Raw genomic sequence first — 10,643 nt, 5'->3', positions numbered from 1 at the left:
CCATGCGGCCTGGGTATTTGTTTTCTAGTCATGGTTCGAGATTTAGGCCTTGAAGAAGAAGATAGCGTCTGTTTAATATGCAAGTCAGTAGGCCAGAATACACCCTCAGAAGCTGGTGCCTGCACAGCGGCTACGGACCCATCCAAAGTAGAGACATCCGCAGGTTCCATGGTTAAAGCATCTGCCGGCATACCGGACGCCAAATGGGTCTCAGTAGAGGCTTGCGAATCTGAAGTATCGGGTAACAGGGGCTGCGAAAGCACCTCACTGACTACCGGAGCTTTGGACCTAGGCAGCCTGTTTCTGTCGCTATCTTTGCGTTTTTTCAGAATGTCTGTAGTCAGATGGCTTTCCGAAGACATATCTGGTTAATTAAACAGAGCACCAAAATATTTAGAAGTATAAATATACAGACGATGAATAGTTCGTTGCTTAAATAAGAAACAAAACAGACAGCGAGGTAACGTCGTGGTCAGGGCCTAGGCAAGGAATACAGTACGAATGGAAATCTTTATAAAGTATTTGCTTTCCACAAGAAATACAATTATTGACTTTTACTGACCTCGGTTTAGAACAAGAAAAAAAAAAGTTTCCCCAATGGGGTACTTAAGCTTTAGTTGAAGACTTCGGTTCTGAAACTCGAAAAAAAGAAGTTATGTCCTTACCATAACGTTCCATGTGGAGTGTTCATCTCGCCTTGGTTATTACACATGGGTTCGGAGCCGATCCTCGGCTCCGTGCCAGCCGACTGCAAGCTCTGCATCGAGAAGAAGCTCGAGGACATCTAATACCCACAATCCCCCTCTGCCTTTACCTCAGATCTAGTTTGCAAGCAAACCAGACATAAAGCACGCACACATGCCAACTATATACAAAAAGTACATATATACAAACATACCAAGGGTATGATAGTAACACTAATACTGCAACAGCAGAAGGAGAATACTCCAGACCAGGCACCAAATCGAACGTTCTTCCTAAGGGTGGGAGGTGAGTGTAATAAGGCGAGATGAACACTCCACATGGAACGTTATGGTAAGGACATAACTTCTTTATGTGAGAGTGTTCAATCTCGCCTTTGTTCTTACACATGGGTAGCGTCCCTAGCTCCATGATCCTGAGGAACTCAAGGAGAACGTTCTTGAGCACAGTGGAACCAAAGGTTGCCCTATCCCTAGAAACCCTGTCCACTTTGTAATGAGAGATAAATGTATGTGGTTTAGCCCAAGTAGCAGCCGCACAAATAGTGTCTAGTGGTAAGCGAGCTGCGTGAGCCAAAGATGTAGAAACTGATCTGGTGGAATGTCCTTTGGGTTTTGCTGATAATGTTTGGTCAGAGGCTTCATAAACATATGTGATACAGTCAGCCATTTAGAAAGAGTTCGTTTCGTAACTGCAAGACCCTTTCTGCTGTCAGCAAAAGCTACAAATAGTTGATCAGATTTCCTGTGATCTTTTGTTCTATCCAAATAAAATCTGAGTTGTCTATGGACGTCCAGTTTGTGCAACATATACTCCAATTTATTAGAGTGGTTCTTAAAGAAGGTGGGCAATTCAATGGACTGATTAATATTACTAGAAGAACAAACTTTGGGGAGAAAGGATGGATTAGTGCGTAGGGATACTCTATCAGAATGAAATATTAAATAAGGATGTTTGACAGAAAGGGCCTGAAGCTCAGACACTCGTCTAGCAGACGTAATGGCCACTAGAAATAAAGTTTTCCATGACAAAAATTTCAATGTGCAATTTGAAGCTGGTTCAAAGGGTGGCAACATCAATTTAGAGAGCAACAGGTTTAAATTCCACGGTGATGTCGGACTTCTGACTGGTGGTCTGATATGAAAAGAACCTTTTAAAAAGGCTTTACAAAGTCTGTCAGCCATAATGGGCGCACCACATTCCTCTACATGATAGTTAGAAATGGCAGCTAACTGTACTCTTAAAGTAGCCAGGAAAGCTCCTTCATGAAATAGTTCAGTTAAGAACTCTAAAACCTTGTTTAACGGAGCTCTAACAGGGTCCAAATGATGTGACTCCGCCCAAAAGACAAAACGTTTCCACTTACTGGTGTAAGTCTTTGTAGTGGAAACTTTATGAGAAGCTACTAAAATATCTTGAACCGCCGATGTAAGGGGAACCGACCTGGCTAAGGAAGGAGCAGCCAAGCTGCTAGATGGAGAGATTCTAGAGATGGGTGAGGAACTCCTGACGAGTGAGTCAGTAGATCTGGCTCTGGGTCCAGCATCCAAGGTCCCCGAATGCGGTGATGCAATAGAAAGGGGAACTAAATTTGACGAGGCCAGAACAGGGCAATGAGAATAATAGTCCTCTGAAGGTTGTTTGCTTTCTGTAGAAACTTTGCAATCAGGGAAATGGAGGAAAAGCATATAGGAGACCCGGGGGCCAATCGTGCACCAGCGTCCCTGGGGACTTCCCCTGGAGGGGGTAATAGGGCAAAGTAGCTCCTGCATTTGGCGTTCATTGGAGACGCAAACAGATCGCAGGTAGGCTGGCCCCATTTGCGAAAAATCCTTCTCGCAACTGACTGTTTGAGGGACCACTCGTGAGGCAATAGTATTGCCCTGCTCAGCCTGTTGGCTATGACGTTGGATGACCCCGGGATGTGCGTTGCGATCAGAAAGCGACCGGTGGACTCTGCCCATTGCCAAATTCTCATGGCCTCTCTGCATAGTTGGTAAGACCTGGTTCCCCCTTGCTTGTTTATGTACCAGACTACGGACATGTTGTCTGTCTGAACTGCAATGGTCCCTGGAGGAAGAAGGGGAGCAAAGTGTTGCAACGCCAAAAACACTGCCCTCAACTCCAGAACATTGATGTGCAGATTGTACTCCAGATTGGTCCATTCGCCTTGGACTGTCTGTCCCTGAAAGATGCCCCCCCACCCTATCAGGGAAGCGTCCGTGGTTATCGTTGCTGACGGTGCAGGTAGCACAAATGATCTTCCGCTGGATAGGTTGCAAGTCTGTAACCACCACATTAGGTGTGATTTGCATGTTTTCGTTATCAATATTTCGTGAGTCAGTGGAAGTTGTTGGAATGACCATTGTGCAAACAGAAGCCATTGTAGCACTCTCATGTGCAGTCTTCCCAATGGTATCGCAATGAGAGAAGCTGCCATGAGACCCAAGACTTTCAGAACAATTTTTGCCGGTGACTTTCTGGTCGTCAGCAGAAGGGAAATGTTGATTTGAAGTGCTACTATTCTTTCTGTAGGAAGTTTTAGAACTAAATGATGCGTATCGAATTCCGCTCCTATGAATAAGATATGCTGTGATGGCTGTAGCAAAGATTTTTTGAAATTTACTGAAATTCCAAGGTGTGTACAAAGTTGTAGGGTGTAATCCCTGGCTTGTATCAGTTGACGCCTGGTGGTGGCAGACAGGAGCCAGTCGTCCAGATACGGAAACACTTGGAATCCTAGGCGCCTCAGATGAGACGCTACCACTGCCATGCATTTGGTGAAGACTCTGGGGGCTGTAGTCAGACCAAAGGGCAGGGCTCGAAACTGATAGTGACTGGCTCCCAGCCGGAAGCGCAAATGATCCCTGGACGCCCTGGCCATTTTGATGTGGTAGTATGCGTCCTTCAGATCTATTGAGCACATCCAGTCGTCCTTCCGTAAGAATGGAAGGATCGATTGAAGCGTGACCATTCGGAACTTTTCCTTCTTGACAAAGGTGTTGAGATGGCTTAGGTCCAGAATCGGCCTCCAGTCCCCTGTTCTCTTTGGAACTAAAAAGAACCTTGAGTAAGTTCCGAATTCTATTTGGTCCGCTGGGACTGGTTGGATGACTTTTTTCTAGCAGCTTTGAAATTTCTGTAGCTGCTGGGTCTCGCAGATGGGGTGGTACATCTGGGAGTTTTCTCTTTGGAATGGGTGTGGATAGAAATGGGATTTTGTAACCTCTGGTAACAATGCTTTTTACCCAATTGTCTGAAGAAAGGTTTTGCCAGGCCTGAGGGTATAAAGCTAAGCGACCCCGACTGCCTCCAGAGCAGGACAGTCGGGCCTCCTCTCAGGAGTGCTGAAAAGGTTTGCCAGGGAGGTTATCCCTGTCACCTTGGTTTTGGACCCCTCTGCCGCCAGGGCGGCGTCTTCCACCTCTGCCCCCTCTGCCTCTAGAGGGGGCATCACCCTGTGTGTTTGGGAAAGATCCTTGGGGTTTTCAAAACCACATTTTCCCACCACGTTGCCCTTTGGGGTACGGTCTGGAAGGGGTGGAAAAACGGACTCCGACAGCAGACAGTCTTTCCCTCCTGTTCACACCGGTAAGGGTCTCCTTTACTTTAGGGCCAAAAGTGTGGCTCCGTCAAATGGGCGTTAGTAAAGGAAGACTTGAAGGCTTCCGAAGCGAACATAAGCGCATCCAGGATTGCCTACGAAGAGCAATCGCTGAAGCCGCTGCCCTACTCGATCCTTCGACTGCGAGGATACCAGCCTCATGGATGAGTTTACAATGGAAGTAAGGGTGTTGAGATGCGCTGTAACTTTCTCTGAAACAGCAGCATCTGTAGTACCCTGGAGGGTATCTCCCAACTCTTTGACTAGATCCCTCTGTAAGCGTGTAAAATGAGTCAAATAGTTCAGGAACGCATAGAAAGCCGCTGAACTGAAAATGCGCTTCCCGTATCTGTCCATGGTCCTAGAATCTTTGTTAGGCGGATGGACAGATGAGGAAGACTCCGACATCTCCTTTTTCGTGGCCGCTGCCACCACCATGGCGTCTACTGGAACTCCTTTGGTGAGGTAAGCCTTGTCCTGTGGTGCCATAATGTACTTATTTGGCTTCCTAGGGACTGGTTCCACCGTGTCAGGTGTCTCCACGCCTTCGAGCAATCAACTCCATTAACTCATCAAGGGCGGAGTGACCCAGGAGGAGGAAGGGCGAGCACCAAATGCCTTCAGCAAAACTGACTCATCCTCAGAAGGGGGGAGGGCTTGCCAGTCACCCCTCTGTTTTAGGCTCTCCAAGATGTCAGAAAAAGAGACATCTTCTGAAGGTGACTTAGGGGACCCTTCTGACTCATCTAAGTCAGTATCAGATGTCAAGGATTCTTGTGGAGAATCCAAGTGTCTCCTCTTACACAATCTTTTCCTAGGGACTTCTTCGTGGGGAGCATCCGAAGAAGCCTCCGAGGAAGAGGGGGCACCCTCCAGGGGTGGCTGAGACACTGGTGCCCGACGCTTGGACATGGCCGTGGGTGCAGAGGAGGATAACGGTCCTTTGTGGGGAGGAGAAGTTGTTCCTGCTGATGTGGTTGTCTGGGTAGACAACACCTTCCTCATGAGGTCGAAGGCCCCGGGTCCCAGTCGAGGTATCTCCCGGTTCAAGAAATGGGAAGAATCCCAAACAGGAACCGAAGGCACCGACCCGAGGACGGAACAGAGTTGATCCGCCCGAGGCCCGAGAGGAGCGCCGAACGAAACATCGGTCCGACTCTCGGTCCCGGAACCAAGAATGGATCTTCGCCCGAGACTCGGTACGGATCGGATGGAGTCGAGGTGAACGGTGCCGACCGAGAAAAGACGGTTCTGGCACCGAGGGCTCCACAATCATCAGTTCAGCTTCTTCCGGCTCCAAGACTGGACAGGTCTCGGAGGAGGAACAGATGGAGATAGTGGCAGGCCTTCAAGTCTCGACATCAACTGAGAGGAAACCGAGATAAGCTTGGATAGGGCCGTATGCTCCATCAATTTCTGCACCACACGGTCCACATCGGTGTCGGAAAGGGGCCTGGAAGAACGAGTCGAAGGGATCGAAGACGGAGCCGACCTCAGCAGAGTCGGTGGAGGGAGCTCCGTCACCGGTTCCAAGACTCGAGGCTCGAAACTGCCAACAGTTGAACACTCGGCCCCGAAGTCTGTGGAACCGGTGATCTAACTTTACCCGAAGAGCTCGGAGCCGATGACTTGGGCTCCGACGTCTTCGATTCCCTCGAGGATTTGGATGCCTGGTCTGAAGCATCCAGAGCCTCCTGGAAAGAGGGTTTCAACAAACCTCTGTCCATCAGTTTCCTGCGCCTATCTGTCATGACCCTCCCACTAAAAGAGTGACAAATAGAACAGTCCTCTTGTAAGTGGAGAGGGCCAAGGCAGTAGACACAGGAACTGTGGTTGTCCGTGACCGACATCTTTTGGCCACACTGGCAACGTTTGAAACCAGATTTCATTTTCTCAGACATAATAAAGTAAGAGAAAAAACAGTCAAGTCCAGTAACAGTCAATCCAGGAAAAACAGGGTCAAATCCGGTAGATATGTAAGTCCGTTTGTCAATCCAAGTAGGGGTGGTAGGCCCCAAAAAACTCTATACCAGTTATATAGTTAAACTAAGTTAAACTAAGTTAACGGTACCGAGAATTTCTGTCTCTACTCACACACCATACACTAACTACAAAAACTAGTGATCTTAAACAAGTTCTCTTGAAAATTTAACCAAAAAAGTTAAAATCTCATCTGAAAACCCTCGAGCTAGCCTCCAGCGATGCGAATGCAGCAGCGGCAAACTAGATCTGAGGTAAAGGCAGAGGGGGATTGTGGGTATTAGATGTCCTCGAGCTTCTTCTCGATGCAGAGCTTGCAGTCGGCCGGCACGGAGCCGAGGATCGGCTCCGAACCCATGTGTAAGAACAAAGGCGAGATTGAACACTCTCACATCTAAAATTTCAGGAGTAGGCTGACTGGCACTTACGAACTGCTTCTGCTTCGGGCACCACACGGCAAGAAAGACTGATGTAATGGCACTGGCTGCATGTTTTATACCCGACTACCTGGCGTCACAGAAGATGAGACAGCAAGAGACGCAGGACCCAAGACTTTGATAATCAGGCCGACTGAGGGCTACTGCAAGCAGACAACCCAAATGTGATGACTGCAACAGTGAAACACGAAGAACATCTACAGTTTGTATCAACCATCATCTTGATTCTATCACTTAAGTGCTGCATATGTTAGATATCAATAGCTAATGTGATTTTTAAAAAAACTATGCGCAGTGTATATTTTAGCTTTAAAGCTCCCTGTAACAAATATCTTGTGGAGCTTTTTCTCCCAAACTCTCCACTGAAAATAGGTTTCTGACCCAGTGGATTTTCCCAGTCAACAAATGTTAATAAAATAATATTCCCTGACTAAAATTCACAACAATTTGTCTCAAAGCCATTTTAGAAAACAATGAGAGGAAATCATCTAACAACCCCTTAATCTATACATGGGAAGGATCTGAAGATTTTTCTTTTTTTTTTGGGGGGGTGGGGTGAGGCTTGGTTTGATAAGCATGGATAAGGTAATAATTATTCTGATCCTGAAGGCCCTTAATCTTTCTCTTTTGATCTGGTCACTTTATCTCGCCTCTGGTAGAAATGATGGCTTTTGTAGGGTAGTTTCTGTTGTATTTTGGTACAGGGGAATAGGATTTTTTTTTTTTATATACAGACTACACAGTCTTTCCTTTTCCCTATAGGCTTTTAAAACACATTTTCTGTATAGGGAACAAAAAGCACTCTCCTCAGTGCAGCATTTAGGAACTCTGCTATTATTGCAGCCTGGATGCAGAAGAGAAAAAATATGTTTATTTTCCAAGGTTTCTCTGACTATAAATGGTTAAGGGATTAGGCTCAGGGAGGCCCATTAGTTCCCTTACCTTATCTGGATGAGAGAAAGAGATAGAGACAGGCATGAAGACTCTCCTAGCCTCTTTTTTGAGGTGCTCTTTCCACTCAATGAAGAGTATCCCCAATAAGACATCTTGTAGAGAAGGAGAAGATGGGGTGTCCTCAGTTTCAGATGTAAGGAGAGTAGGCAGCCATCCACCTCCAAGTCACAGTCCTTGGGACAGGGAGATTTTCCTCCCTTTCTGGAAAAGGACTCAACACTAACGGCTGCTCACAGGAAGGGTGTAAAATATTTAAGGATGCCATAAAATCTTGGGCCAGGCACATGGGATACTATGGCAGAGGACAGGATGATGACCAAACTAGTTTATGCTGCGGAAAACTGTCAAATTTCCATTTCTGTCTGGACTGCTTGGCTCTGGACTTAAGGCTTCAGATTTGCTTCTACCCTCAAGATAAGGATGTAGATGCCTTAATCCTGGAAACACTGATGTCCTTATGCACAAAGGCTAAAAGCTAAGATATATTGCCCTTAGATACAATTAGGGTTTCAGAACCACAGGCCCATGGAGAGGCCACAGGGCTGACCAAATGCTGGAATATTTGCCTGGCTTACAAAGAGGACATGGCAAGTATACAGCAACTGGACAGGTGAAATTTTTTGTTACAGTCGGTGTGTCCCACAGGGCCCAGTTCTAGGCCCTTGTTAGTTTTATTGTATCTTTCAGACCTAACTTTTTCCATCCGAGGTGTTCTACATCTATGCAGATGACCTGAAATTTGGCAAACTGATTACATGCGTTACAGATAAGGCATGTCTGCAAAAGAACTTCACTAAATTGACCATTTTGGTACAGGAGAATATGCTGATAAATACATCAAAAACTAAGATATGAGATTTGGGAGACAAACTGAAAGGTGAAGATTTAATACAGCACACAGTGATTGAAACTGTGTAAGACCTGGCTACATGGGTATATCCAGCTATGAGTTTTTCTAATATCAACCAACTGTTTAGAGTAGACAATTATAGAAAGTGCAGTTGTGTGCACTTACCATAAATGTAGATGTTGAGTGTATTCACTGTTGCAGTCATTACATTTGGGTTATCTGCTCGCAGGTAGCCCTCAGTCAGCCTGATTAACAAAGTCTTGGGTCCTGCGTTGGTTGCTGTCCCTTCTTCCATGTCAGGTCGTCAGGGGTATAAACACATGCAGCAAACGCCATTACATCAGTTTTTCTTGCCCCAGATATCAGGTGCCCCCCTAATGAGAAGCAATTAAATATAAAAGCACAAAGATATACCTCTTACAAAAAAGCAAATGCACCAAAAAGGCTTTTAAGCATAGTAAAGGAAAGTAGAGGTATAGCCAAAAGAAGTTGGGGGGCTGAAGGGAGGGTAACCAGGACTGCAACAGTGAATACACTCGAACATCTACATTTATGGTAAATCTACACAACTGTACTATGTTCTTCATGTTTCACTGTTGCAGTCATTACATTTGGGTAGATTCCAAAGCTATGGTTGGGAGGAGGAATTTAGATAGCATTAGGACCAGCTATAAGGCCCTGCATGACTGCAGTGGCAAAGCCAGAACTGAATTTAGAGAAAATTGGCAAATGATAATGCTTGGTGAAAGTATGTACAGAACTCCAGGTAGCAGCTTCTAGGATGTCCCTGGTAGGGACGCCTCTGAGAAAGGCATTAGAGGTAGATGCAGCTCTGGTGGAGTGAGGTCTAATCCCCTGGGGGGATAGGTTTTCCATGGTGCTTATAGCAGAAATTAATGCAATGGCTTATCCATTTAGAAATGGTTTGCTTTGAAATAGCCTTTCCCTCTGCCCATGCAGCAAATGCCACCAGCAGTCGTTCAGATTTCCTTTGAGGTTTAGTCCTGTCCAAGTAGAATCTATGTTGTCTGTGCACATCTAAGGAATGCAGTATCCGTTCCCCTTTATTCTGTGGATTGGGAAAGGAGGCTGGCAAATGAATGGACAGATTAAGAGCCACACTGGATACAACCTTGGGCATGAAGGATGGATTGGTTCTGAGTGACACCCTGTCCGCATGAAAGATGATGAAAGGCTCCACTGCCATAAGGGCCTGCAATTCAGATACCATTCTAGCTGAAGTGATTGCTAAAACGAAAGCGGTTTTCCAAGAAAGAAATTTTAAGTCTGCAGTAGCAGCTGGCTCGAAAGGAAGTACAGTGAGTTTCTCCAAGACAAAGGTCCCAGGCTGGGGGTGGAGCTCTCCTGGGTGGTCTCAAATTTTTGGCCCCTCTGAGGAACTGCTTGAGCAGTGGATGAGAGAAGAGAGGAGGGTTCTGTGTTATAATGAGCTGAAATGGCCGAGGCGTTGATTTCAATGGAGGAAAAAGACAGGCCCTTGTGAAGCATCTCGGTTAAGTATTGTAAAATCTGACGTAAATTAGGTGCTGCTGTGCTCATCCCTTGAGATTGGTTCCAGGCACAGAATCTTTTCCATTTTTCAGCATAAGATTTTCTAGTACTAGGCCTCCTTGCCTCTAAAATGATATCCATCACAGGTTTGCTGAGGGATGGTAAAGGAGAGATTACGTAATTAGCCAGGCTGCAATGTTCAGTGTTAGAAGCTGAGGGTGCAGAATCTGGCTCTCCTGCTGAGACAGCAAGGAAGGAGTCTGAGGCAGGTGCCATGGAGATAACCGTGACACTGCGCCGGAGGGGGTACCAGTGTTGTTGCGGCCAGTCTGGAGCAATCAAAATCATCCTTGGTTTGTCCTGTTTGATTTTTAGTAGTACTTTGGAGAGCAGAGGTGGTGGGGGGGGGGGGCATAGACTGATAAGTTTTTCCAGCTGAAGGACAAAGCATCCACTTTCCAGGCTTGTTTGTGGGGAGTCCTTGTGCAAAATTAGTCCAATTGGTAGTTCTAGGGGAGAGGCAAACAGGTCTATATTTGAGCTCCCCATTTGCTTGCCAACATGTTGAAAATCCTTGGTTCCAGTTTCCACTCGTGTGGGTCCA

The sequence above is a fragment of the Protopterus annectens genome, chromosome 2.part1 (assembly GCF_019279795.1).
Source record: "Protopterus annectens isolate FY-2018-M chromosome 2.part1, PAN1.0, whole genome shotgun sequence".
Classification (NCBI taxonomy): Eukaryota; Metazoa; Chordata; order Ceratodontiformes; family Protopteridae; genus Protopterus; species Protopterus annectens.
This window is presented reverse-complemented; position numbering follows the sequence as displayed.